The 25,377-nt window shown below is 41.2% G+C and overlaps 1 protein-coding gene and 2 long non-coding RNA genes across 8 annotated transcripts in view; 1 reads left to right on the top strand and 2 right to left on the bottom strand.

Annotated features, from left to right (window-relative positions):
• The window catches only part of NOL4 (nucleolar protein 4), a 268,955-nt gene that overhangs the window by 19,411 nt on the left and 224,167 nt on the right, over positions 1-25,377 (bottom strand). The gene's annotated exons all lie outside the window — the stretch shown is intronic.
• On the top strand, positions 6,872-7,068 carry LOC122458701. The gene is made up of 2 exons (XR_006278869.1): positions 6,872-6,984; positions 7,030-7,068. It is a non-coding gene; the product is annotated as an uncharacterized LOC122458701 (long non-coding RNA).
• Positions 6,964-24,171, bottom strand: LOC122458703. The gene is made up of 3 exons (XR_006278871.1): positions 24,161-24,171; positions 17,170-17,178; positions 6,964-7,086 (listed from the first exon to the last, which is right to left on the bottom strand). It is a non-coding gene; the product is annotated as an uncharacterized LOC122458703 (long non-coding RNA).

Genomic DNA, 25,377 nt, shown 5'->3' with positions numbered 1-25,377 from the left:
CAGGCATACAATGCATATAGAGTGAAGTTCAACATAGGACTCAAGCATAGGCCTTGTGTGGACCCTATGCCCGGGGAAAATTTAAAGTATTAATTTTTTATATTCCTTTAAGATGACCGTTTTTTGAACAGTTTAGGCCAGATGCTCAACTAGTATAAGTTAGCATTAGTTCCACTGACTTCAGTGGATCTATTATAATTTATGCCAACTGAGGATCTGTATCTAGTGCATAATCACTACATACTCAGAAAGGTATGGGACTATCACTATAGTCTGGCATTTGTATGGCCTGTTTTCAGTGTTGTACAATGCTTTCATGCCTCTATATGAAAGGAGTGTCTCACAAAAATTTTCATTCCTTGTGTTTGGCGGTTAATAACTCAGCCACAAAGTTTACATCTAGCTGAAACTTGTACAAAATTTCCATTGGAAGCTGAAGTGTTGGATTCTTCGCAGTTTCTCAGATAAATCAGGTAAGTCTTTAAAACTTTCAAAGAAGAGGTTACTCATGCTGTGCAGTAACTGATTCTTCAAGAGGTTTGTCCCTATAGGTTCTCCTTGGTGTCGGTGCACCCCATGCATGCTCGATAGGAGATCATAGAATCATCGACAATCAGGGTTGGAAGAGACCTAAGGAGGTAATCTAGTCCAACCTCCTGCTCAAAGCAGGACCAACCCCAACTAGATCATCCCAACCAGGGCTTTGTCAAGCATGACCTTAAAAACCTCTAAGGATGGAGATTCCACCACTTCCTTAGGTAACCCATTCCAGTGCTTCACCACCCTCCTAGTGAAATAGTTTTTGCTAATATCCAACCTAGACCTCCCCCACTGCAACTTGAGACTATTGCTCCTTGTTCTGTCATCTGCCACCACTGAGTATGTAAAGAAGATCATGTAGTGGCCCTGCAGATTTCTGGAATGGAACATTTTTAAGGAGAGCCAGAGATGTAGATTGTGTTCTAGTCAAGTGTGCCAAAATACTGATGGGGGTGGAATGTCGACAACCTGGTGGCTTTCACTTGGAAATCCATTTAGAGTCCCTGGGTAGAAATGGTGGAATCCTTAGATCTGTCTGCAATCAAAAGAAAAGTCTATTGGATTTACGAAATGGTTTAGTTCTAACCAGATAGTCGGATAACAGCCTCCTGACACCTAGAGTGTGGATAACGGTCTCCTGGTTGGAAATATGCAGTTTTGAGAAGAAAACCAGCAGGTATATGGTCTCATTCAGGTGAATTCAAAGTCACTTTAGGGAGAAAACTGGGATGCTACCATAGGGCCACCTTATCCTTGTGAAATGCTGTGAATGGGGGTCTGACATTAAAGCCCCAATCTCTCCAACTCTGCAGGCTGAGGTAATCATCACTAGGAAAGCTGTTTTCCTTGATAAATTCAATAGGAAGCGAGTCACCATTAGTTCAAACCTGGGCTTTGTGAGGCTTTTGAGAACAAAATTCAGGTTCAAAGCAGGAGTGGGAACCTTTTTCTGTGGGATGAGCTTGACTGAGCTTTTCAGAAATCTTGCGGTTGTGTGTGTGTGGGGGGGGAAACAAATAGAGAGAAACCTTTAACAGTAGTATGAAAGGCTGTTATGGTTGCTATGTTGTTATGGTGAACTTTGATGGAATTGAGAGACAGTCTTGACTTCTTAAGCTGTAGTAGGTACTCCAGAATGAGAGAAAGTAGTGCAGATTCAGCTGCAGCATTGTGGAGTTTGCACGAGTGGCCAAATCTTGCCTGATTCTGAACGTAAATAGTCCTGGTAGAAATTTTTCTATTATTTAATAATATGTGTTGGAAGATCTATCGCAGGATAGAAAGCCAGGTGAAACAGGTAAGGGAACACTTGCCATGACCATGCCGTGACTATTAGAAAGACTCTGGCCTTGCACAGCTTCATCTTGTTTATCGCCTTGAGGATGAAAGGCATCATAGGGAAGGCATAAAACATTCTGTCCATCCAAGGCAGGAGGAAGGCATCCCCCAGTGAACTGTGACCTAAAGCTCCCCTTGAGCAAAACAGGTGACATTTTTTGTTTGCAATTGTGGCAAAAAGGTCTACTTCTAGAAACCCTCAAGTCTGAAAGGTTCTGGGTAGAACCCAAGGATCCAACTCCCAGTCGTATTCTTGGGAGAAACACCTGCTGAATGAGTTCGCCATGACATTCTGTATGCTGGGCAGATACATTGTTGAGATCCTTATCTGATGCCTTATGCACCATCTCCACAACTTGATTGCTTTGGCACAGAGGGAAGGGGTCTTGCCCTTCCTTGACGATTGATATAAAACATGCAGGCCACATTGTCTGTCATGACTGGGATAGATCTGTGTCTGATGAGAAGAAGGAACTGATGACAGGCATTTCTTACCACTCTGAGCTCCTGGAGGTTGACATGGAGGATGGTCTACTGAGGTAATCACCTGCCCCATGCTGTCAGAGAGCCTAGGTGCCCCCTCCAGCCCAACAGATACACATCTGTGGTTACAGTCACTGTTGGGGTTGGTTGGAGGAAGGGGACCCTTGTCCCTACATTGCAATGAATCTCCCACTAGTCTAGGAAATGCTTCACCCACTGAGGAACTGACACTTGGTTGTCTACAATGTGTGTGTCTGGTTAGCGAACCATTCTGAGCCACCCCTGGAAACAGCAGAGGTGTAACTGCATGCTCTGTCACAAAAGTATAAGAGGCCACGTGACCCAAACACTGAAGGCAGTTTCTGACTGAGGTCTGGGGACTGTCCTGAGTTATTTTGATGAAGCTCAGTAATGTCTGGAACCTGTCCATGGGAAGGGATGCCCTGGATACCAGAGAATCCAGACACACTCCTGTGAATTGTATATTCAACAGGCATTAGTATGGATTTTTCTACATTCAGCTGGAGGCCCAGGTCCAGAAACAGAGAAAACACTGTCCTTGTGGCAGACAACACTTCTTGGTAGGATCAATTCAAGTAGCCAATTGTCGAGGTATGGGACTACCACTATAGTCTGGCAACACAGGTAAGCAGCCACTACTAACAGAACCTTTCAGAATACTCTCTGAGCTGTGAAGAAGCTGAAGGGAAGCACTTGATACTGGAAACTATCCTGACCTACCACAAACCAGAGGAATCTCTTGTGAGGTGGGTGCATTGCTATATGGAGGTGCTATCCTGGAGGTCAAGGGCCAGAAACCAAGCCCCTAAATCTAGAGAAGGAATTATAGCTTCCAGGGTCACCATCCTGAATTTATGGGGTCTCACAAATCTGTTTAGGAGTCTCAGATCTAGAATTTGTCTCCACTCTCCATTCTTTGGTATGAGGAAGTAGTTCGGATAGAAGAATTTTCCCCTGTATTGAGCAGGTACTGGTTCTATTGCTCCTAAATGAAGAAGGATGTTTACTTCCTACCTTAGCAATGGCTCATGAGAGGGTTCCCTAAAGAGGGATGGGGAAGGGGAATGAGGGGGAGGGAGGGAGGTAAATGGATGGTGTCGCCTGATATTACTTCCAACACCCATTTGCTTGAGGTGATCTGCTTCCAGCATGCATGGGAGTGTGAGAGTCAGTTTCCAAATGGGGGAAGGTGGGAAAAACACTGAAGCCGGCAGCCTAATGAGTTGTGGGAATTCAAACCCTAGACTATCCTGTCAAAACTGGTGTTTTGATGATGATGCCTGGTGGCTGAGCCACATCAGATGGGTTAGAGGGTCTCTTTCTCTGGAATCTGTTCCTCCTCCTGAGGAGGGGGGGTTGTGGGTCTCTTGAATCCAGAGAATTGTATAGGGTGGGATCTCAGAGCTGTTTGTGATCTGCCAAACTTCCGTTTGTTTGCAGATGTATAGGTGCCTAATGAGCATAACGTGGCCTGGAATCTTTAAAGATACATAACGACTCCTTAATGTTCTTTGCAAACAACTTCCGTCCATCAAATGGGAGAGCCTCAACCACATTATGAACTTCCTGGGGAAGCCAGACAACTGCAGGCAGGATGCCCTGCACGTCACCACCACCATAGAGATGGCACGGGCTGTGGTGTCTGCAGCATGGAGCACTATCTGCAAACAGCATGTTCTTGCCAGCAACTGTCCCTCAGCAATAGTGGCCTGGAATTGTTCTCTTTGATCTGGTGGAAGGTGCTCAATAAACAACCCAAATTTCATGTAGTTGATAAAGTCATACTTGGCCATCAACACTTGGTAATTTGTAGTATGAAATTGCACCATAGCCAATGAGTAGGCCTTCCTTCCCAGGAGGTCCAGATGCTTTTAGGCTCTGTCATATGGGATGGATTTATAATGGTGTTATTTGCTCCGTTTGTTCACCACATCAACAACCAGAGAATTGGGAAGTGGGTGGAAGAAGAGGAAGGCAGAGTCCTTGGACATAATATTTTATGTCACCCTCTTATGAGTGGGTGTCACTGTAGCTGGAGTTTGCCAGATGGTTCTAGTGGGTTCCAGTAGAGCTTCATTAATGGGGAGGCAACTCTAGGTGACATCACAGAGTGCAAAACATCCAGTCAGAGGTGAAAGTAAGCTGGTACACGCCGGTACAGCGTACCGGTAAGAGCCGGTGCACCGTACCAGGACCAGCTTTCCGAGAGGGCAATTTAAAGCCCTGGAGCAGCGGCGACGGGACTCTGGTAGGGATTTAAAGGGCCCCGGAGCTCCAGCCGGTGCTACCCCCTCACCCGGGGCCCTTTAAATCCCAGCCTGAGCCCTGCTGCTTGAGCCCTGAGGTAGCGGCGGCAGGGCTCTGGCAGGGATTTAAAGGGCCCCAGAGCTCCAGCTGCTGCTACTGCCCCGGGGCCCTTTAAATCCCCACCTGAGCTCTGCTGCCCGAGCTACTTAACTTTAACTTTTCTGGCATGGTCATTACACTATACAAAGTATTTGCAAAGGTATCTGTATTTCTTTGTATAGTGTAATGACCATGCCAGAAAAGTTAAAGTTAAGTATATGTGCTGCCCTTATAGTCATGGTCAAGTTTAAAGGCTCATTTTGGTTCAGACAGGAACCTGAAAGTTTGAATGGTTTGAATGAGTGGACTATCCAAATCTTTTTGGTCTGCAAAATGGGACTGTAAATCTCACAAGAATAAGGCTTTCTAATGAGATTTCTATGAGACCCCATTATGTTCAGGTTGAATATACTACACTTGCAGCTTTTGTTCTGATGCTTTGGTGCTTCCAGTCCTGACAGAGCTATGTAAAGGTGAGAAAAACAATTAGGATAAAGTTATCAAAACATTTGCAAACAACAAAAATGTTGAGAAACAGTCAAGTTCATTGTTGTATCCTTAACTCATCAATTGAGGGAGGGGGAATGACACACATGGAATCCTTCTGTTAGCCTGTAGTAAGACAATTCTCAGCCCTAGCATCTCACTCTTTGGCAGGAACTATGTTCACTGGGTTTGTAGCACAGTCAGCCTTTAAGGAAAGGAATCTGCATCTCTGAACAATGGCCACTCTCTTCCAAGTAAGGATCAGCCTTCATCACCATCATACAGATACCTTTGCAAATACTACAGTATTTGATGTGTATCCCAAAAACCTCCAGATATTTAGTTTGGATTCCTCTCTGGAATTCAGTATTTGAAACTCTTTGGGCTATTTATATTTTAGGGACAAAAATAACAAACAATTTTATAAGCAGAGTCTTCAAGATACAGCCTAGAGAACAAAGATCAGAATGGCTTGTGTTGGGATCATATTAAAGAAGTTCTATATTAAAATCACAAATGAGTTTGATTCCCCATAGTTGAAATTCCAGGGTATTACTAATTAAGAGGTCTCTTGGTTTTTGGTACTGTTTCTCTCCCTCTATGTGTGAAACTTGCAAGCTGCTAATTGTGTTAGTACATTCTAAGACAGAGTCTGTTCTCAAAGCAATTCTTTGTAAACAACAACTACTCACACAGAGAAAGACTCAAAGCCATACTCTGTAACAACAGAAACAGCACCCGAGACTCCCTGCCCTTTTGTTGTATTTATCTTGCTTTATTAACAATTGTGATTAAAATAGAGATAGAGGATGTATGTGGATGGATGCTTGGTGTGGATAATAATGAATGATCAGGGAGGTGCCAGCCTAAGACTCCAGTGTCCATCGGCTGAAGAAGGCGTCAAGTGGAAATAACCAGAGGACCCCCGGAAGGCAGACTGGAATCCACCTAACAGCCTCAAGAATGGGAGAACCAAAGAACAAGATAACATCTGGCAGCACGGAGCCGTCAGGAATGTGCCATCTGCTGATTGATTCAGCAACAGCATGATGAAGCAATTCCCATAGACTGGCATAGGAAGAAATTCCTAGAAAAATGGACTCTAGAAAGTGAGAACTTTGGGGTCCGATTCTGCAAACCAACTTCCAGGAGCATCAGATGAGCATCTGACAAGGCCCTGCTCCCTCCTCATGTCCAGGCCACCTGGCCAGTTGCTTGGCATGAGCAACTCTAAGGCTGGTAACTATGATAACAACCTTGCAGAACGTCTGTGTGTGTGTGTGTGTGTGTGTGTGTGTGTATATATCAATCTCCCCTCTGTATTTTCCACCAAATGCATCCGATGAAGTGAGCTGTAGCTCACGAAAGCTTATGCTCAAATAAATTTGTTAGTCTCTAAGGTGCCACAAGTACTCCTTTTCTTTTTGCGAATACAGACTAACACGGCTGCTACTCTGAAACGTGTGTGTGTGTGTGTGTGTGTGTATGAATGTGTGAATAAATATGAGATTGAATGGAATGTTATAGCTATAACTAACTGCTTACTATGATTCTTTCTGTATTCACAATAAATGTGATATTTTGCCTTTTCCCCTTTAATAAGATCATGCTGGTTTTTATTTTATTGGTATAACATTTTGGTGGAGAATTGCGAAAAGGGGAATACTGGTAAAAAAACCTCAGTTATTGTAAATATTGGTGTGCACACCGCCAGCTCTATTGAGCTAGGCATTTCTATTAGGTTAACCAGACCTGCTGGCCTCCGAGAAGGTAGTAGGGAAAAACAGGTTAACCAGACCTGCTGCCTCCGAGAAGGTAGCAGGGTACCTGCTGGCATCCGGGAAGGTAGCAGGGGAAAGCGTACAGATTAAGCTACGATTACTAAACCTAAGTCCTATTGTTCGCTGAGGTATCAGGGGCAGCAAGAAGGCCTAAGGGCCAGGCTATGCTAGTTGCTGGATTGTAGCGGCAGCTGGTGTCTCTATTCTGGCTCCCCTGGTGGTGGTGTTGAGGTTTGGAGCAGGTGTTCTGTGGGCAGGCGGGGCATTCTCCTGGTTCGAACTTCTCCTGGGAGCGGTTTCAGCAGACAGTTCTTGGGTGAGCCTGTCTACGAGGAGGTCGAAGTCGTCAAAGGAAGCTGTCGCTTGCAGCTCCTTGGTCCAGGCAGTCTGCCATGGAGTGGCAGCCCTCACCACCGGCTGCTGGCCCTCATGGTCCTCGACCTTGTCTGGTACAGGCTCAAAGCCTGCATGGTCGGCCTGCCGTCTAGCTCGTGGCTCAGGATTCCCATTGGTTGGGTGCTGGGGCGGGATCTCTGGCGGGATGCTGGCATTGCTAGCAGTCGGAGAGACGCGATCTGGCTCGGGGGTTGCTGGACACCGCTGGTCCTTCTAGGAGTGGCTGCTGTCTGGGCGGTTGCTGCTGGAGCGGGAGATCTCCTGTAGGCAGTGTCCTGCAGAATTGACTCGGGGGCCATGCTGGGCTGTCTGGTGATGAAGGCCCGGTGCTTTGCTGTGGCTGCGGGGCTGGTTCCTCCAGTAACGTCTGGAGTTTGTAGGGCGATCTGGGGCATGGTGCTGGCTCCTCCGGTGGCTGGAGCTTGCAGGGTGGTCTGAGGCTTAGCACTGGCTCCTCTGGCTGCTGGAGCTCGTTGGGTGGTCTGAGGCGTGGCTCTGACTCCTCCGACGGTTGGAGTTGGCGGGGCATTCTGAGAGGCGGTGCTGGCTCTACCGGCAACAGGATCTAGGCTGTGTCACTTGCTGACCTGTGCCAGGTGTGATGAGGAAATTTGATAAGCTTTTATTTCAGAATCTAGGCTGTGTCACTTGATAAGTAATACCAAGAGTGACAAAGAGATTGAAATATCCATGTTAAGATGTTTAAAAGAAAACAGGGTAAGCTAGTACCAGAGGGAGGAATGGAGTCAGAAGGAACTCCAACCTCACCTTTTGTTAAAGAAATTACACCTTTTAAACAAATCCTTCAAAAATTTGGGCACAGTCCTTGGACTAAACAAGCCCTAGCTGATGTCTACACTATTTCGGACCTAGAGGATAGATTGGCTCAGTATATCCTCAGATACAAACCTTCTAGTGCTGCCAAAAGAGATGCAGCAGCAATTTGGTTGTTGTGGGAGGCATGTAAAGATTCTTACCTCCGCTTGTCTTCATGTAAAGAGGAAAAGGCACAAATGGAAAAGGGAGCAGACAACTGGAAGGTGCTGGCTACAAATACCCAAAGTCAGCTGAAAATAGTGAAAGAGGCACTCCAGGAATGCAAAAAGAGAGAAAGATTCCTGGCAGACCAAGCTAAAGTTTCTGAGGAAATTGAAAGAGAGAATCATGTGCTCCAAGGTATGGTAAAGAAATTAACCTTGAAGCAGGGCAGAGCACCTGCAAATCTTAGTTGTTGTGAATCACTACTTAAGAGTCTGAGACAAAAATTGGGCTTTGCCTCTAAACAGGTAGTAGCCATTACAGCAGGTGAAGGGGGAGAAGGTCCTATGTACTGCACCCCCAGGCATAATTACAAAGAGAAAAGAGAGTGAAAAAGTTAACTCTGCAGAGGCTGGAGGGAATTAAGCAGCTAAACTTTGTGAAAATGTTAAAAAGGAAAAGTGTTAGAGAAAAAGCATTCTTGGTTTCTTTGCAGCCATTCTGAAGGAAAAATGGGCCCTTTTCCAAAGGAATGTCTGAAAATTAGCCAAGCAAAAATAAACTATCTGATTAAAATCATTTGACTATGGACAATTTAGTCAAATTTGCTAAAAGAACATAAGAGGGTCTACTGGAACTTAACTGCCTCAAATGTATAGAGGGAAATAAGATGTAAAAAACAGAGCAGTGTGGAAGGGATGTTAAGGAAAAGAAAATGTGTATGTATCTATCTCTGTGTGTGTAAATATGTAAAGTTCTAAGGACCAATTGGTTTTGTTTTTGTTTTAAATAATGACAATAAAAATCCATTTGACTCTTTAATTCAAAGTCGCAAAACTGACAGACCTTTTTGCTAGACACAGGTAATTAGTGTTTGGCTTTGGGATTTGGCATTTAACCCTTAAAAGGTAACTCAATGCTTTATAAAATGTAAAATGTTTTTAAGTTGTGGCTGCAGCAGGGCAGTCAAAATCAGGAGAATAGAAAAAAAATTCTGGATTCTTTTAGTTTGGTTGGTTGGTTTTTGTTTGTTTGTTTTTGTAACAAAATAGCAGATGAGAGCTGTAGTAAATAAATAAATAATAAGAAATTAAAAAAGACAGTGCCCCTCTGAAGCAACAGCAGGGGTGAGGTGCACAAAACAAAAAGAAGCAATGTTAGAAACAATGAGTCTTAAAATGGCTCTGAGTAATTAGACTGTCACTTTGATAAAGGTACATGAAAACTCTGTAAGCAAAAAAAAAAAAAGAAATAGTTACACCTTATGTAAAAATTGATATGGATAATGTTATAGAAGTTAAACTATGGAAGGAATGTGCATTTGCCCCAGAACATGTGCAAGGTATATTGTAGAAGAGGCAAAAGAAATGCAAACACACCATGCTACTTAAATAAATGCTATTAGAGCTCCAAAGGGAGCCACAATAGGTTGGGTTTTCTTTTTTAGATTGCTGTGTGTTTTGGAAGCAGAAGTTTAAAAAAGTGATCAAAACTCTGGTGAAAGTTGATTGTGTCCCTTTTAAGATACAAAAAGAAAAGGAGTACTTGTGGCACCTTAGAGACTAACAAATTTATTAGAGCATAAGCTTTCGTGAGCTACAGCTCACTTCATCGGATGAGCTGTAGCTCACGAAAGCTTATGCTCTAATAAATTTGTTAGTCTCTAAGGTGCCACAAGTACTCCTTTTCTTTTTGCGAATACAGACTAACACGGCTGCTACTCTGAAACTTTTAAGATACAGTCTCTGAGCTGCTGATGGCTTTAAATCCAAAAGCAGGAAGCATCTGTGAAAATGCAAATTATCTAAATGATAAAGGAAGGAAAGAACTAGCAGCACAAAGGAGCTGCAGATAAAGGACATACCTGGTCAGCAAACAAATTGTCTGAATAAAAGGCATGGTATAACAAGATAATTTTAATAAATTTAATGATAATAAATAGCCCTGTAACAATGTATAGTGTGTATGATTTTTGGAAAAATCCTTTAAGGTCATATGGTAATGATGCTTCTCAGCTATTACCTGTAAATAAACTTAAAACTTAACACAGCAGGAAAAACGTTATAAACTTGGTCTACTGTATAAGAAGGAAAACTGAGGTATCCCACGTCATGGATTTAATGACTAAACAGTGGGATAATTTCCCCATAACCCTTAAAAGACAAGCCATTGGAACCTGGCCTGCCTATAGAACAAAAACAGGAAAATGTGGGGGTAATTCCTCTGTTTTGCCTGCAATCAGCAAGGGTATTTGTAAAAGAAATATTTTAAGCAATAATCTGCCACCCCAAAAGGGGTAGAAATATATTCTTTTTGTCTTTCAGAAAATAAGGAAAAGCTGATGCCAGCTGAAGAGCAACCCAATACCATGAATTTACTGTCACAATAGAAATTGTGTTTTGTGTTCTATGTTTTGTCTTGTTGCTAGCACTGTTGTGTGTTTAAAAAAAAATACTAAAGACCCGCAGGTAATTAAAAATAAATTAAGCTCTCTGTCCCAGCTACAGGACAGCCTGATACAAAAACAAGTACATTCCAATGTAGACTTGGTCCAGATTGGTCTGGGTAACCTAAAAGCCCAATGGAATCTTTGGCAATGGCTTAATACTACCACATGGCTTCTGCATAAGAAAAAATTTAGAAATAGGAAACTACACAGCCATAGCTATGGGATGCATTGAAATGCAGATTCTTGCCCTAGCTACTTTGAAACACGAAATGTTCTGGGTCATATTGGAAAATATTAAGTGTTTGATGCATTTGATAAAACAAAGAAAGATCATTGTTTGACACTTATCAATATGAATGGATGCAATACGTTTCCAGTATTGTAAAACCAGACTTGTTAATGGGAGAAATTGTTGTCAAAATTGCACACCAACAGTCCCTGGAGGCAAAGGTATTGAAGGTTAGCCCACTCCCCATATTACACATGGGATCCTTCTGGCTACCCTGGACCTCAAGCCAGTGGGCTGGGGAGGGAGGGAAGCTATTGGACACTAGAGGTTGTACCGAATGGACTCCTCAAAAGTGGTGTGCCTCACCTTGCCTGTTGCCCCAGAACCTTGTAGTAAAGAGACACACTAGGAACATTAATTAATTAACTTAGGCTTGAATAGAGACTGGGAATGGATGAGTCATTACACAAAGTAAAACTATTTCCCCATGTTATTTCTCCCCCCCACCCCACCCCACCCCCCACTGTTCCTCAGATATTCTTAAAAAGAAAAGGAGTACTTGTGGCACCTTAGAGACTAACAAATTTATTAGAGCATAAGCTTTCGTAGCTCACGAAAGCTACGTGAATAAATAAATAAATAATAATAATAATAATAAAAAATAATAAAAAAATAATAAATAAATTTGTTAGTCTCTAAGGTGCCACAAGTACTCCTCTTCTTTTTGCGAATACAGACTAACACGGCTGCTACTCTGAAACCTGTCAGATATTCTTGTTAACTGCTGGAAATAGCCTACTTTGTTTGTCACCATGAAAGGTTTTCCTCCTTTCCCCCCTCTGCTGCTGGTGATGGCTTATCTTAAGTGATCACTCTCCTTACAGTGTGTATGATAAACCCATTGTTTCATGTTCTCTGTGTGTGTATATCAATCTCCCCTCTGTTTTTTCCACCAAATGCATCCGATGAAGTGAGCTGTAGCTCACGAAAGCTTATGCTCTAATAAATTTGTTAGTCTCTAAGGTGCCACAAGTACTCCTTTTCTTTTTGCGAATACAGACTAACACGGCTGCTACTCTGAAACTAGGAACATGTATGTGGGATGAATTGGAATCACAAATTCAAATTGCCTCACAGTACCTTCTCTTGAATAGGCTACATAGAAAGTGACACTGACGATTATAAATCTTAGTGTCAAAACGGGGATTATGCTGGATCATATTAAAGAAGTTCTGTATTAAAATCACAAATGAGTTTGATTCCCCATAGTTGAAATTCCAGGGTATTACTAATTAAGAGGTCTCTTGGTTTTTGGTACTGTTTCTCTCCCTCTATGTGTGAAACTTGCAAGCTGCTAATTGTGTTAGTACATTCTAAGACAGTCTGTTCTCAAAGCAATTCTTTGTAAACAACAACTACTCACACAGAGAAAGACTCAAAGCCATACTCTGTAACAACAGAAACAGCACCCGAGACTCCCTGCCCTTTTGTTGTATTCATCTTGCTTTATTAACAATTGTGATTAAAATAGAGATAGAGGATGTATGTGGATGGATGCTTGGTGTGGATAATAACTGAATGATCAGGGAGGTACCAGCCTAAGAATCCAGTGTCCAGGCTGAAGAAGGCGTCAAGTGGAAATAACCAGAGGACCCCCGGAAGGCAGACTGGAATCCACCTAACAGCCTCAAGAATGGGAGAACCAAAGAACAAGATAACATCTGGCAGCACGGAGCTGTCAGGAATGTGCCATCTGCTGATTGATTCAGCAACAGCATGATGAAGCAATTCCCATAGACTGGCATAGGAAGAAATTCCTAGAAAATGGACTCTAGAAAGTGAGAACTTTGGGGTCCAACTTCCAGGAGCACCAGATGAGCATCCGACAAGGCCCTGCTCCCTCCTCATGTCCAGGCCACCTGGCCAGTGGCTTGGCATGAGCAACTCTAAGGTTGGTAACTATGATAACAACCTTGCAGAACCTGTGTGTGTGTGTGTGGGAATGAATGTGTGAATAAATATGAGATTGAATGGAATGTTATAGCTATAACTAACTGCTTACTATGATTCTTTCTGTATTCACAATAAATGTGGTATTTTGCCTTTTCCCCTTTAATAAGATCCTGCTGGTTTTTATTTTATTTGTATAACACTTGCACCAGTTTCTGTTTAGAAGAGCAGTAGATTCCTTCTGCATTAAGGCTATAAATACTAAAATGAACTGCCAACATCACCATCCACCATCAAAGGCTATAGATGCCAACATTTGACAAGACATGAAAGTACAGGATTGCAATGCAAAAGATCAAAATAAAAATGTGCCATGTGGAGAAGAGGGGGAAATGGATCTTACGTGTCTGCATTTCTGATAGAACGACATCCATAGACTGAAATGTTTAATTCTTTGGTCACTGCTACTTCACCTGCCGAATGGAAAATCTTTTCAGAAGAGGTGCTGGTTATCAAATCAAAATGATCAGAGCAGCAAGTGTTGATGAAATGCTTGTGGTAGAACAGCAGCACAGCAAAGGGACATCTTTCATGCCAACAGCAGTTTTAGCAAAGTTCATTATCCATTCTGATAGCTGGAGAGTAACAAACGCTTTCTGCTTTTGACATTTCAGTTTCAGAAATCAACCCCAGAGGTCAGTGTGTGGACAACTCCCGGACTAAGTTACTGGAGAAGGAGAAATGTTCTTGTTTTAAAGAGCAGAGCATCTACCTCGACAAATAAAAAATGACAAGTCTCTATCTGTATCTATACTGTCTGGGAGAAGTCAGCCATTCTTTAGTGAGGATCTCGAAAGTGGGTTAGTATATATGCTTTGCCCATGCCTCGATCTTTTTCCACCAGTGGACAAAGAGATGTAAAAAAGTCTTTCAATTTAAAATGTATGGCTGAATTTAGTGCTCACAAAGGGAAAGACTAATGACAGATGCTTGAACCAGGTACAATGGGGCAGGTGGTCTGCAACTTAATCCACTTAATGCTGCAGCCCCTGCTATTTTAGTATTGATCTGAGACTACCAGCCTTGCCAAATTGTTTTGGGGGTTTTGTATTATGCAAAAAAAAAAAAAAAAAAAAAAAAAAAAAAAAAAAGGGAGACTATATGCAGGGACATGGCGGAGGTCTGTGCTTGCTTTAAAGTTTTGAACATGTGGACGAAGTGGATAACTGAACTAATTAAGAGTTTCAGCGCTGATGTCTTTGGCAGCAATTGCAAATGGTTTCCAGCAGGTGTTCCAGCATGGCACATTGAGCTGAATGAAAAACAATGCCTCCCCCATGAAATTTTAAATGCTGTGTCCAAAGACTGCTATTTTCTGATTAAGAATATCTTCAATCAAATAGAAGGTGGAATTCCATCTGGTTTGGAATGAACTCAGAGAATTTTTGTGGAGTAATTAAAATGGGCACAGCCCTTTAGTAATGTACCTATTACGGTCATTGCTTCAATATTCATTGTGAAGAAACTCAGGCATTCAAACGAAGACAGCAGCTGAAAGGTTGCAGTGCTGGGAGGAGAGTAATCTCCACAGCTGCTATGCCCTTGCTGCGTAGATGGGCAGAATGCAGCAGGCAGCAAGTGGAGCCTTGGCTCCACCCCCAGTGGACTAGTTAGTATAGCTGGTATGTCGGGAAGGTATGCTGCTCTGGGCATAGGCCTCGTGCAGGAAACTTCCTGCTAAGAGCAGTGAGGAGATACGGAGGCAGGCTGTGACTGAGTCAGTCACCTTCTTGGGCAGATCCAGAGGCAATGCAACAATGCATGGGGCCTTGCTCAGGGCTCATACTAAAGCCAAGATTTAGCCCTTGGTTTGGTAGAAGTTTCCTTTCGGGATCTTCATATATTTTTGCCATTTTAACTTCACATTGTGACCAACGTTCCCTGTGCAAAGGAAGGCTAGATGCATTTTTCTCCGGAGACGTGCACTTACTCTTCCAGCCTGCCAGAGGTGAGCAGTTTGGAGGAGGATGTGAAATACTCCTTCTCCTGTGGTGCCTCCACAGGGCTCAGAGTCCAGGTGGATTGGAAGAAAGGGAATATGGGAGCAGTGTTATGTTACCCGTAGACCACCAGGCTAATAGTATAGTCATTGAATGACGCATATGATAAAAATGAGGCACTGGATAAAGAACTCCAGCTTCTAGGACATCTCTTATTAAAATAAAAGTAAATGAAAATCTGAGAATAAACAAACTCCAGATGAAGTATTTGTGGCGAAGAAGTAAGGGTTCTGCTTAGGAGAGAACTGTGTGGTTTGGTGCATCCTCTAAGGGCCTTTGGAAGCCAATATCGTTTGCAATGGACAAGTGCTTGCAGAACAAGGATGACTATCATTTTTTGCAACTTTCCAATTCATGGGCAGTGCAAATGGATGAGTCTTTAAATATCTGACCTTTCTTCAAAACAAAATCAAACTGAAACCCATGGAAACTATGTCATCTTTTCTCCACCCGTGAGCAGTTCTGCCTTCAGGTGATGAGTTGGATGAATCAATGAACCACTGATACTGATGTCTGATGACAATGACATAGTATTTACTGATGAACTGTGATGCAAAGCAGGAGGAATTCCTCCTTTCGTAGTCTATTGTTCTCATTCAGCAGAAATTTTGCTCTGTAGCACTTAGCTCTTTGAGCATGGTACATATACATTAGAAGAACACAGAATGAAATACTGGTGTTTGATTAAAATGAAGATGTCTCATCCTAGCAATAATAGTTACACCATCAACCTATTTTTAATCTAATATATCTACATTTTGCAGTGAATGTGATGGGTTAGATTTTCAGCTGCTGTAGATCAGGATCGCTCTACTGAAGTCAATGATACAATGGCAGTAGCAGTGCCAAAAACGAGAAATATTAAATGTATCAATCAGATTATTTAGGGATGTTTTAGGGAAGTGTGTGGGACTCTTAGAGCACTGCTTGTGCTAGTTTTGCAGATTTTATAATTGCAATATTATCAGGGTTACCACAGTTAAACCTCTTATTGCAGGTCTCTTCACTGAGAGAATTGCAATTCATAGAATTCCCACTACTGATAGCACTTTTTCTTGACACGAAACAGCTTGCGCTACGCCTACTAGATCTAGGGCTTGGAGAATTAAATAAACAAAAGACATTTGTTGAAAACCTGTGGGGTAACGTTACATGTTGTATCAGCTCGAGCTTTATCCTGTTGTATTGTGCCTGCTGCTTTCTTATAACTGGACACTGTTTCCAACCTTCATGTTACATATTTTGGAATATGCAGATTACACTATTAAAATCAGATTCTAAATGAAATTCTTCTTTATTTAGAACCAGAAGATGACAACCTTGACATGAAGAGTGAGACTGATGCTGGTTATTTGTTACCACTAAAGTAAAATGTATATATGTTACAGTTCTTGAGAAAAAAATAAAACTTGTAGGAGTTTGTGAAAAGTTTATGTAAATGTTCTCCTTAATGGGTGAATTCTGGTACCAAGTGACTGATAGCTGTCTTTACAAACCTACTTCTCCTGACCAGAAGAAAATAAAAAGTGAGCAAGCACTTTTTGGGATGCATTCGATGCCTACTGCCTGTCTTCAAACACAGGCTCAGGTATTTATTGTATGGATTTACAAGTTATAAAGACTAAATGAAAGAATATTTAAGGGAAGGTTTGCTACTTATATAGTGTGCACATGTACTGTTTGCATTTAGCAATTTCAAATTATTCTGCTATAAAGTTAAACAAGACAAAATTTTCTGCAGAGTGAGAAGCCAGCTGGAAAGCTTTTAATAGCTAATGTTTTAAAATTATTTGTATGAACATAGTGAATCATAGATACTAAAGTGTTTTCTCTTTTATTTCATTATGGCTGTTTGATATGTAGTTACTCTATTTCAAGTCTGCCTTGTAAAATTTGAACTGTAAATCTGTGAAAACTAAAATTTCTTGCATGCATTTGATGCGTGCTATCTGCTTTCATACACTGCCTCCGGTATAACCTGACTTTTGTAGTTAAAGAAAAAAATCTTAGCAGCAAATACATTCTGAACACTTTAAAAAAAAACCCCACATTTACTGGAAGAGAGAAATATGGCCCTTCGAAAAAGGAAATTTCTCCTATTATGAATTTTACCTTGACCTGCTACTGTGCAGTATGTGAGCCAAGCCCCCAAATCATTACTTTTGATAACGTAAGATTTTTACATTTTAAAACAAGAGTCAGTAGATGCTCTTGGGATATGACCCTCTCATTCCCTTATGGAGAGTCAGTGAGTTTTCAAACTAGAATGTATAAACAAGAAAAACAAAATAGCAACCTTTTACTGGCCGTAGGAAAGTGTAGGTTCTGATTTGTTTAATTAAAGGAGTCAATAAAGAAGAAGGCTGATAAGAAATATCACAAGTCACAAGCAGTGGCTTTGTGCACTGCATTAAAGATCAGTACCCCAAATTTCCTTATTCTAGAGGAGGATTCTTTTGGCATGTTGCCTGGGCTGCAGGCTGCAGCATGCTTGGCTGCCTTGCTCCATGCCTGGCATCTAGCAGCTGGTGCTGTTCTGGGGAAGTGTATTTGGTTCATTATTTTTACTTTGCAAAATAGTCTTAGTTTGGGGATGTCTGGCCAATGTTTGGATTATATAAATATCTCCCCTGCTGCTGCACATAAACAACTTGTTGATACATGGAGTGTTGCACACATCTAACTAGATGTGAATTTTAAGAGATCTAGTTAAACCCCATCTGGAGACTTATTTTGGTTTGTGCGTGGTTTATTTCAGGTTAACTTCAGTTGATTAGAGACAGGTTTCAGCTAAACTGAAATAAACCTTGTTCACACAGGAGTTTTTATACTGGTTTAACTAAATCAATTTAACTAAACTGGTGCAAGTTTGTATGTAGACAAGTCTGCACTCTCAAAAACATAACTTCCCCTCTGTGCTACAGGGCAGCTGGACTCTCACTGCAATACCTATAGGTGACCATAAGCAGAAAATAGCAGATGAATAGGCTCTTAGACGCTAGTCGGGACTGGTTTAAAAATAGATCACATTTCATTTGGTATATCCACATGAAAGGATGGGGGAAGACATGTCTCCACGCTCCGGTCTGCAGTGTGCGGGAGGGAGGAGAAAATGCCCACCTCTGCTATCTCCATTTTTGGTTCTGGGTAGCAGAGATCCATGCTTCCTTCTTAACTGTATGGTGGTGAAAGAAGGATCCAGGATCCTTACACAGGCTTAGAGGAGAAGATTAATGCTGCCGCCTACTCAGACCACCCCGGCTCCAAAGAGGGGTAGAGAAGAACACCTGGAGCTGCTATATAGATATTTCCTAAGCCACTTTCACCTGCCTGTCCAGCCTTCATCCTTCAGCTCCAAAGGCTTCAGATACGTTTTGGTATTATTTTAACCCACTTCAAATATTTTATTACACCTCTGGATCTTTAGTGCTACACTGAAACAAGCAGCATCTATTTCAGCTGTACATGCCCAGATTCTGCTGCATGTGGACCCTTCTGGATAACCCTAAAGAGAAATGGAAAAAATGAATCCATACTCTTTCTAATTTACTAAATGCTATGTTTAAATAAAAAATTAGGTGTTCACCTCACTGTGTGTCCAAGGCATGAAATTATTTGCTACTGCACGATTGGTGCATTATTCCTGTCAAATATATGTATCAAATTTAATACCTTTTGGGATGGGGAATATTTTTGTCTGCAATAACTAACATTCCATTCTAAATGCATCTATTAATAACAAAGAACCCAATCCTGAACCAGTGAAATCACGAGGAGTTTTGCCATTAACTTGAAAGGTAGTGGGATTTAAATTACAATGCTGCTTATATTCCTTCTCTTGACAATATGGCTATTGCATTGTGGGTAGGAAGCTAAATTTCTCAGTGCTTGTACATAATTTGATCTCTTGACAATAATCCATACCCAGCTAAATTGTGCCTGCATAACATTTTGTGCCTCAGTGGTTAGAATGTATAATTTGGAAGCACAAAAGGAAACTGTAGTTCAACTCAGAAGAGAAATAATCATTGGGTGGGGATGTGGAGGGAGAGGAAAAAGGCCTAAACCAAAAACTTGTGTGCATGCACACGTGTGTCTATTTATGTGAGGATGCCAAATTATTCTCAGAGATGGTTTATTAATCTGTGGTCAAAACTGTCCAATTTGTATACCTGAAATTAGATACCTGAATCCCTATTCAAACAACTAAGTACAGTACTTAGCTGCATTAACCTCAGGTATTCTGATTTTTCTGAGGTGCAAAGTATTCTCCAGTATTCTCTACTGACATGCATCGACTAAAGTTTGAAACCTCTGGCCTATTACATTTGTGTTAGCATTTTTGCTTTTAACAGGCTGCTTTTGATTGCCTCAAATAGAAAGGATTTTTCTAATTGCTCTTTTATAGTCTAAAAGACTCAAGAAACCTCCCATTCTCAAATGCAAACATTTTGAGCCTGATTCTGCTAGTTCCTCATGCAGATGCACAGTGGAGTGATGGCTCAAGGAGTCTTACCTCTATTCCTTGCAATGCTGTCATGCACAGGCTAGGCACAATTGCAGTGTGATTTCTCTTTGCTCTTCCAGGGACACTTGGTGCTCCAAAGGGGGCCAGGAGGAGGCAAGGCCTTATTCCTTCCACACCAGCCTACACAGAGGAAGTGGAGAAAAGCTGCACCCTGTAATGGGCTGATGTTCTCGTGCATGCTGAGGAGCTCTGGTAGGTATTGTTAGTTCCTGAGGCGGAACATGTTCCATGCTCCCACTGGGGGAGTGTAGCCTCCTACCATCCTTTACTATAAGCATTGCCTTAAAGACACAATCTAGCCTTTTGTTGGGAGGTATTTTTGCATGCTTGCTTTTTCTGTATAAATGTTGCCCAAGTCTGCACTTGATACAGAAATGAAGAATATAAACAACAGAATAAAAAGAGGCATGTAGGAACCCTGCAATTTGTTTCTTCCTTCCTCTCAGGAGCTGCAGTGTACATTTATCTGGAAAGTAAACACCACACACACACACACACAAAATTATATATCCTCCATCCTCTTTTCCTATTGTCTGAACAGTAATCCAGGAGATAACTGCTCACTGTCAAAATTTAGAACCCATGCATTAAAGACAGAGTTGAGATTCTAACTCTCAGTCCTCAAGTACAAAGGATTAGAGGCCTTAATTCCTTCTCCGTGCTGAAAACCTGATACAATGGCCCTAGAATGGTCCACTCCCTCATTGCCATATAAATTAGTTTCTTCCAAAACCGTTTGCAATTATCTATAATTTGTCCACAGATAATTTCTTTCCTTTCTTAACGGCGATATTGGCTGCTCCTGGTTTGTAGCAGCTGGTCATCTCTTTTGTTAACAAAACTGTACTTGAAAAGTCTTCCCTGAGCATCCACCCCCTTGTTACCACGGAGTCACCTAGAGAGAAGGAGCCACAAATTGGCTGAAGGTAGATCATTAACATAAACTTGCAAACCTGAATTGATTTAAAAGTGAACATTTAGGAATTAGACAAATGGAATGAAACACAATAGCAGTGGCTTCAGCTAAGTGGCAGTATGTGTGCACTTTTATTAACATTCAGATGTATTGCATTAGTGCAGAACTTACATCCACTCTGCAGCATGCATTTGTATCAAGCTGCTCTATTCAGGCTGCTGCTATGACAACTATCCAGAGGCAAATGTCAGGTCAGCTCCCAGCATATGTGTCTAGGCCATAATTGCTTTGTCAGAAACCTAATAGTCATCTACTTCTACTCCTCTAGCAGCTAAAAGCAATACTGTTAAAATTACTAAATGAAGCAAAAAATTTTACCCCTCCACCATCTTCAATAGCATTCAGATCTGTAAATTTGTTTCTATTTTGCCAACAACTGGAATGGAGGGGAAGAGGGGGGGCAGAGGTTGTTTTTTTAAAGTCTCCACATCTTCGCCAAATAATCTTTCATTTATGTTACTCTGTACAGTGTAGATCTGGGATTTTCAAGCATATACCTCCTCTGGGTGCTGGATATTATCTTTTAGTGCCCTGGAACATTACTAGTCAGTAATATGTGTGGCTACAAATCACATTATGTAAAGTCAGGGTTCTTTCGGATGGAAAGGTGGTTCCTTTTTTCAAAATGTGTGTAACGGTTACAATAAAGCACACTATAACATGCCATACTCAAGAGGCAATGAAAAGGCTAAATAATTAACAGATAAAGTTATTTTTTAATTACAGAAACTGATGATTTCCACGGGGTTCAGAAATGTAACACGAAAGTCCATGTTAATGTTGTGACTAAATCAGAACTAGATTTAACACTTAGATAAATAGATCCTCCTTTGGTACTTGAAGAAATAATGAAACTAGAGACAGATATGGAGAGATTAACACTGAGTTGTTTTTAAGCTATCTCAAGTGTATGATCCCATATCAAGAATTAAAGAAAATACGAATATAACTGCTTTCTTCACTGGAAGAGAAATTGTCTCCCACGCACATATGGAGACATACACATATTCTGACAGCTTCATCATACTACCGCACATTTGCCTTATAGGCAATAATAAATAATAGTTGAATTAAATCAAACTCAACTAATTTGGACTTCTGGCTTTTGCATGACAATTATTATTAGGGTGTTTCTGTGGAGGGAATATATGATGACATCAGCTGTGGTTGGCTAGAAAGCTGTCTGATTTTTATTACTCAGAACTGGTCTCTGGAATCAAAATGAAGCTGTACCCTTTATATTTACTTTTTTAAAGAGAGGAAATCTATAAAAGCCTACTTCTTAATTTGTACATTCTGTATAATATTTCAGCTCAACATTCTCCGAAAAGTCAGCTAATTTAAAAATCACAGCTCTTCAGTCATAATGAAACTAAAATGATAAAATGATTTCTCATGAAATAATGAATGCTTGCTGGTCTAATATCAGGTTGAAAATTAAAAGTAGTGAATATTATAGTGGGCTAAATCCTTGGGTGTGGCAAAAGGCGCACTCAGTGTAGTTTGGGGATGAATGGGGTGCAAAAGGGAAGTTAAAACACCTTTGTATTCCCCTGATCCTAGGCTGTCTATGTGCTGGACCTGTCTTCTGGCATAATGGATAAAGATCTGATCCTGTCTTTACACACCAACGCCGACCACAGAGTGGGAAACTGAGTCCAAACCATTGTGCTGGTTCTACACCCCAGGTTCCCCCTGTGCTAAGGTGCTCCTTCCCATGGCAGGGTACATTGACTTGAAAGTCACTTTGCATGAGCGACACACAGCAACCCGAATCCAGGGGACAATCTGGTCTGCTATCTTCAGAAATAGGTATGAATATTATTCACACACATAATAATGTGTGTGTAATGGGACAGATCCTTATCTGATATACATCAATGTAGCTCCAGTGAAGTCAGCTGAGCTACATCTATTTACACCAGCTGAAGATCTTGCCAAATATGTATATTTGTATAAAAAGAGACCCATACAGTCATCCAGACATACATGTGACAAGTTAGACTAGAGCTCACATACTGAAGGAGCTGTTTTAATCTGCTATCTTTCTCTTTCCACCTTCCCCCGCCCCACTCCCCTATCATGAGCCCAGATACTCTTTTGGTGGCAAGTTTCCTCTCACTTTTTTGCCTCATTTAAAAACAAGCAGTATTTTGTTATACATAAAAACTACAACGTAAGCAAATGGGAAACCAGTAAGAATTTGAAATATAATAGAGAAAAAAGGTGCATAATGTTATATACAACATTTGTGTCCAAATAACAATAAAGATGATTTTTTCCAATATTGTTCTATTTCCTTATTTTCCTGTTTGAAATCATTCTTCTCCTCACTCTCTCTTATAAAAAGGAAGGGACGGTGCAAATTATATGCAAATTAGTGACAGAGAGAGGAAGGGAAAAAATCTCTTTCCTTTTCATTCTTCCACGGATGAAAAGAGAACCATTCTCACCCTTCCCTGAAAGTCAAGAACATCCACATATTGTGGGAGATTCATCAGAGGCCCAAGGCTCCCTGCTGGCAGCTCCCAGAAATCTGGTTAGCCCTCTCTGCTTTGGACAGAGAGGATCCTATGGCCAAACCCTAGTTCTCTTTTCTCACTGGGAACCAGATGCAAAGTTGCTCCTGGGCGGCCTTTATGAAGGTGTGGGTTGGTATGGTGAAGACCACACCATACCTCTACCATGAGCCCAACCCTTGACCTGCTAAAATAATGCAAAGTCAGAAATTGCTAAGATTTTAGATCACACAGCAGCGCTACTAGGCCTATGGCTGAAACTCCAGCTACGTGGCCCAGGATTCCACAGCAGGCACCTGCCCTCAGAAACCCTTTAAGGGGTTCCATAGTGAGGCATAGGTGCTGGAACCAGAGGAGCAGTCATACTCCCTGCCTTGAAGTAGTAACAACCACCCAAATACATGGCTTCCGCCTTCAGCACCCCCACTATAAAAATTGTTCCAGCACCATTGCAGTGAGGAGGTAATGCACACAAAAGTTCATGCTGCCATAGTCATCACAACTTCTCTGCAGATTGCCAGTGTGCTTAGTGAGGAGTCAATTTGTTCCACAGTTTATTCCCGATCAATCTAATCAACCTAATCCTAACTAAATTCCTAATATGAAGCATACAATAAAACCTACTGTCACTGCCACGTACCTATTCACCATATGCAATGTATGTATGCAAATGCGTTTTTATTCTGTCTGTGCTAAGTTTCATTCAAAACTCTCCATTTCACAACATGCTAGACCCTACAACTCAGTGTAACTACTTTGCACTGATTTCACCACAGGTGCATTAGGGCCCGTAAGGTAGTCTAATACTGGCTGAGGGAAGATCATCCCATTTTAAGCTTCAGTGGCACAGAGGGTCTGATAATGCCATATTCCCTCCCTGCTGCAAAAGAAGAAGATAAAAAGGGCCTCACTGACTTTCAGCTGTAGTTTTGGTCCCTTATGCCCATTTGCAGTCAACATAAATTAGAGAAGCAACTGCATCCAAAATCTAGGCCAGGGGTCTGATCCCAAATGGAGATGAGGCAGGACCAGGTAGTGTAAAGGTGAGGTCTGTACCACTTTTGCATACCACCTCCTGACCTGGGCTCCGGGCAAATCAGCTAGACCCCACCATCTTGTTCATAATCTTTTTTTCTTGGAGCAGATACCAGTGTACAGTGGGATAAATCCATGTAGTTACAAAATATAAACACTAACTGCTGGATGACTAACACAAATTGAAGTGACAATACTCTGAAGTTAGATAATATTCATCTTATATGTAAATCCTCTGCACTTATTCAGGTTTCAGGCCAACCACCTGAGCCTAACCTCAACGTAATCTAGATAATAGATAGATAGATAATATCTAGATATCTAGATAATCTAGATTTTAACATTCAAGTTAAAAAGAACAGCTGGGTAACATCTAACACAGTCAGACAGCTAAGCATTATAGCCCAAGCTACCATAACCTAGTAAACATGTTTGTATTATTTGCAGGAAACAACTCCACAACTGACAATGCTTTAATATTACATATTCAAACATTATGGAAAGATGCTGGTCTCTCCATAGGTAAGATTAAAGTTAGTTTCTCATTATGAGCCTGATTTTAATAAATCACATATTTTGAAAATAGATTACTTCCGTAAAGGCCAGTTTTAACTACCTTATTTTTGAAAATTGGATTTTTACATGGAGGGCACTAGAGCTTCAATCTAGCAAAGCATGTAAGTAGTCACAATGGCTTCTCCCACGCTTCACGTTAAGCACAGGCTTGAGTGCTATTCTGGATCAGGGCCACATTTATCATTGAATTTGTCAGGATACAGCAAGGAAGTTGCTCATAAAATGCAATATTTGTCACCGTCACACAAAAGACTACACAAAGAGTACACACATCTTTTTGGTACCTTTTAGGCACTATTGGGGATTTTTTTTCTTCCCTAGTTGATACAATGTTACATGTGGATAATATAATAAAGCACTTAACCTCAAATGCTCTATCTTTTATATTTGTTGCCTTCTCTTTTAATAACTGGGAGTGAAAATAATTAGTACCATCAACAATTATGTTTGTCTTTAATAAACGTTAAATAACTAAAAACAATTTGGGGTTACTTTTGATTTGACTTTTGCATTAGATCTTTTCATTGACTCAAACCGTTGTTGGGCTGATTATTCATCAAAACTGTTGTTGAAATTAACACCATTTACCAAATCATTTTAAAAATACTTGTCTTGGGAGGTAAAATATTTTAAAGCCTCAAACTCCTATTTGAGATCTGTATGTAATACACTCCCAACAGCCTGTT

Source organism: Dermochelys coriacea, chromosome 2 (assembly GCF_009764565.3).
Source record: "Dermochelys coriacea isolate rDerCor1 chromosome 2, rDerCor1.pri.v4, whole genome shotgun sequence".
In the NCBI taxonomy this organism is placed as follows: Eukaryota; Metazoa; Chordata; order Testudines; family Dermochelyidae; genus Dermochelys; species Dermochelys coriacea.
This window is presented reverse-complemented; position numbering and strand designations above follow the sequence as displayed.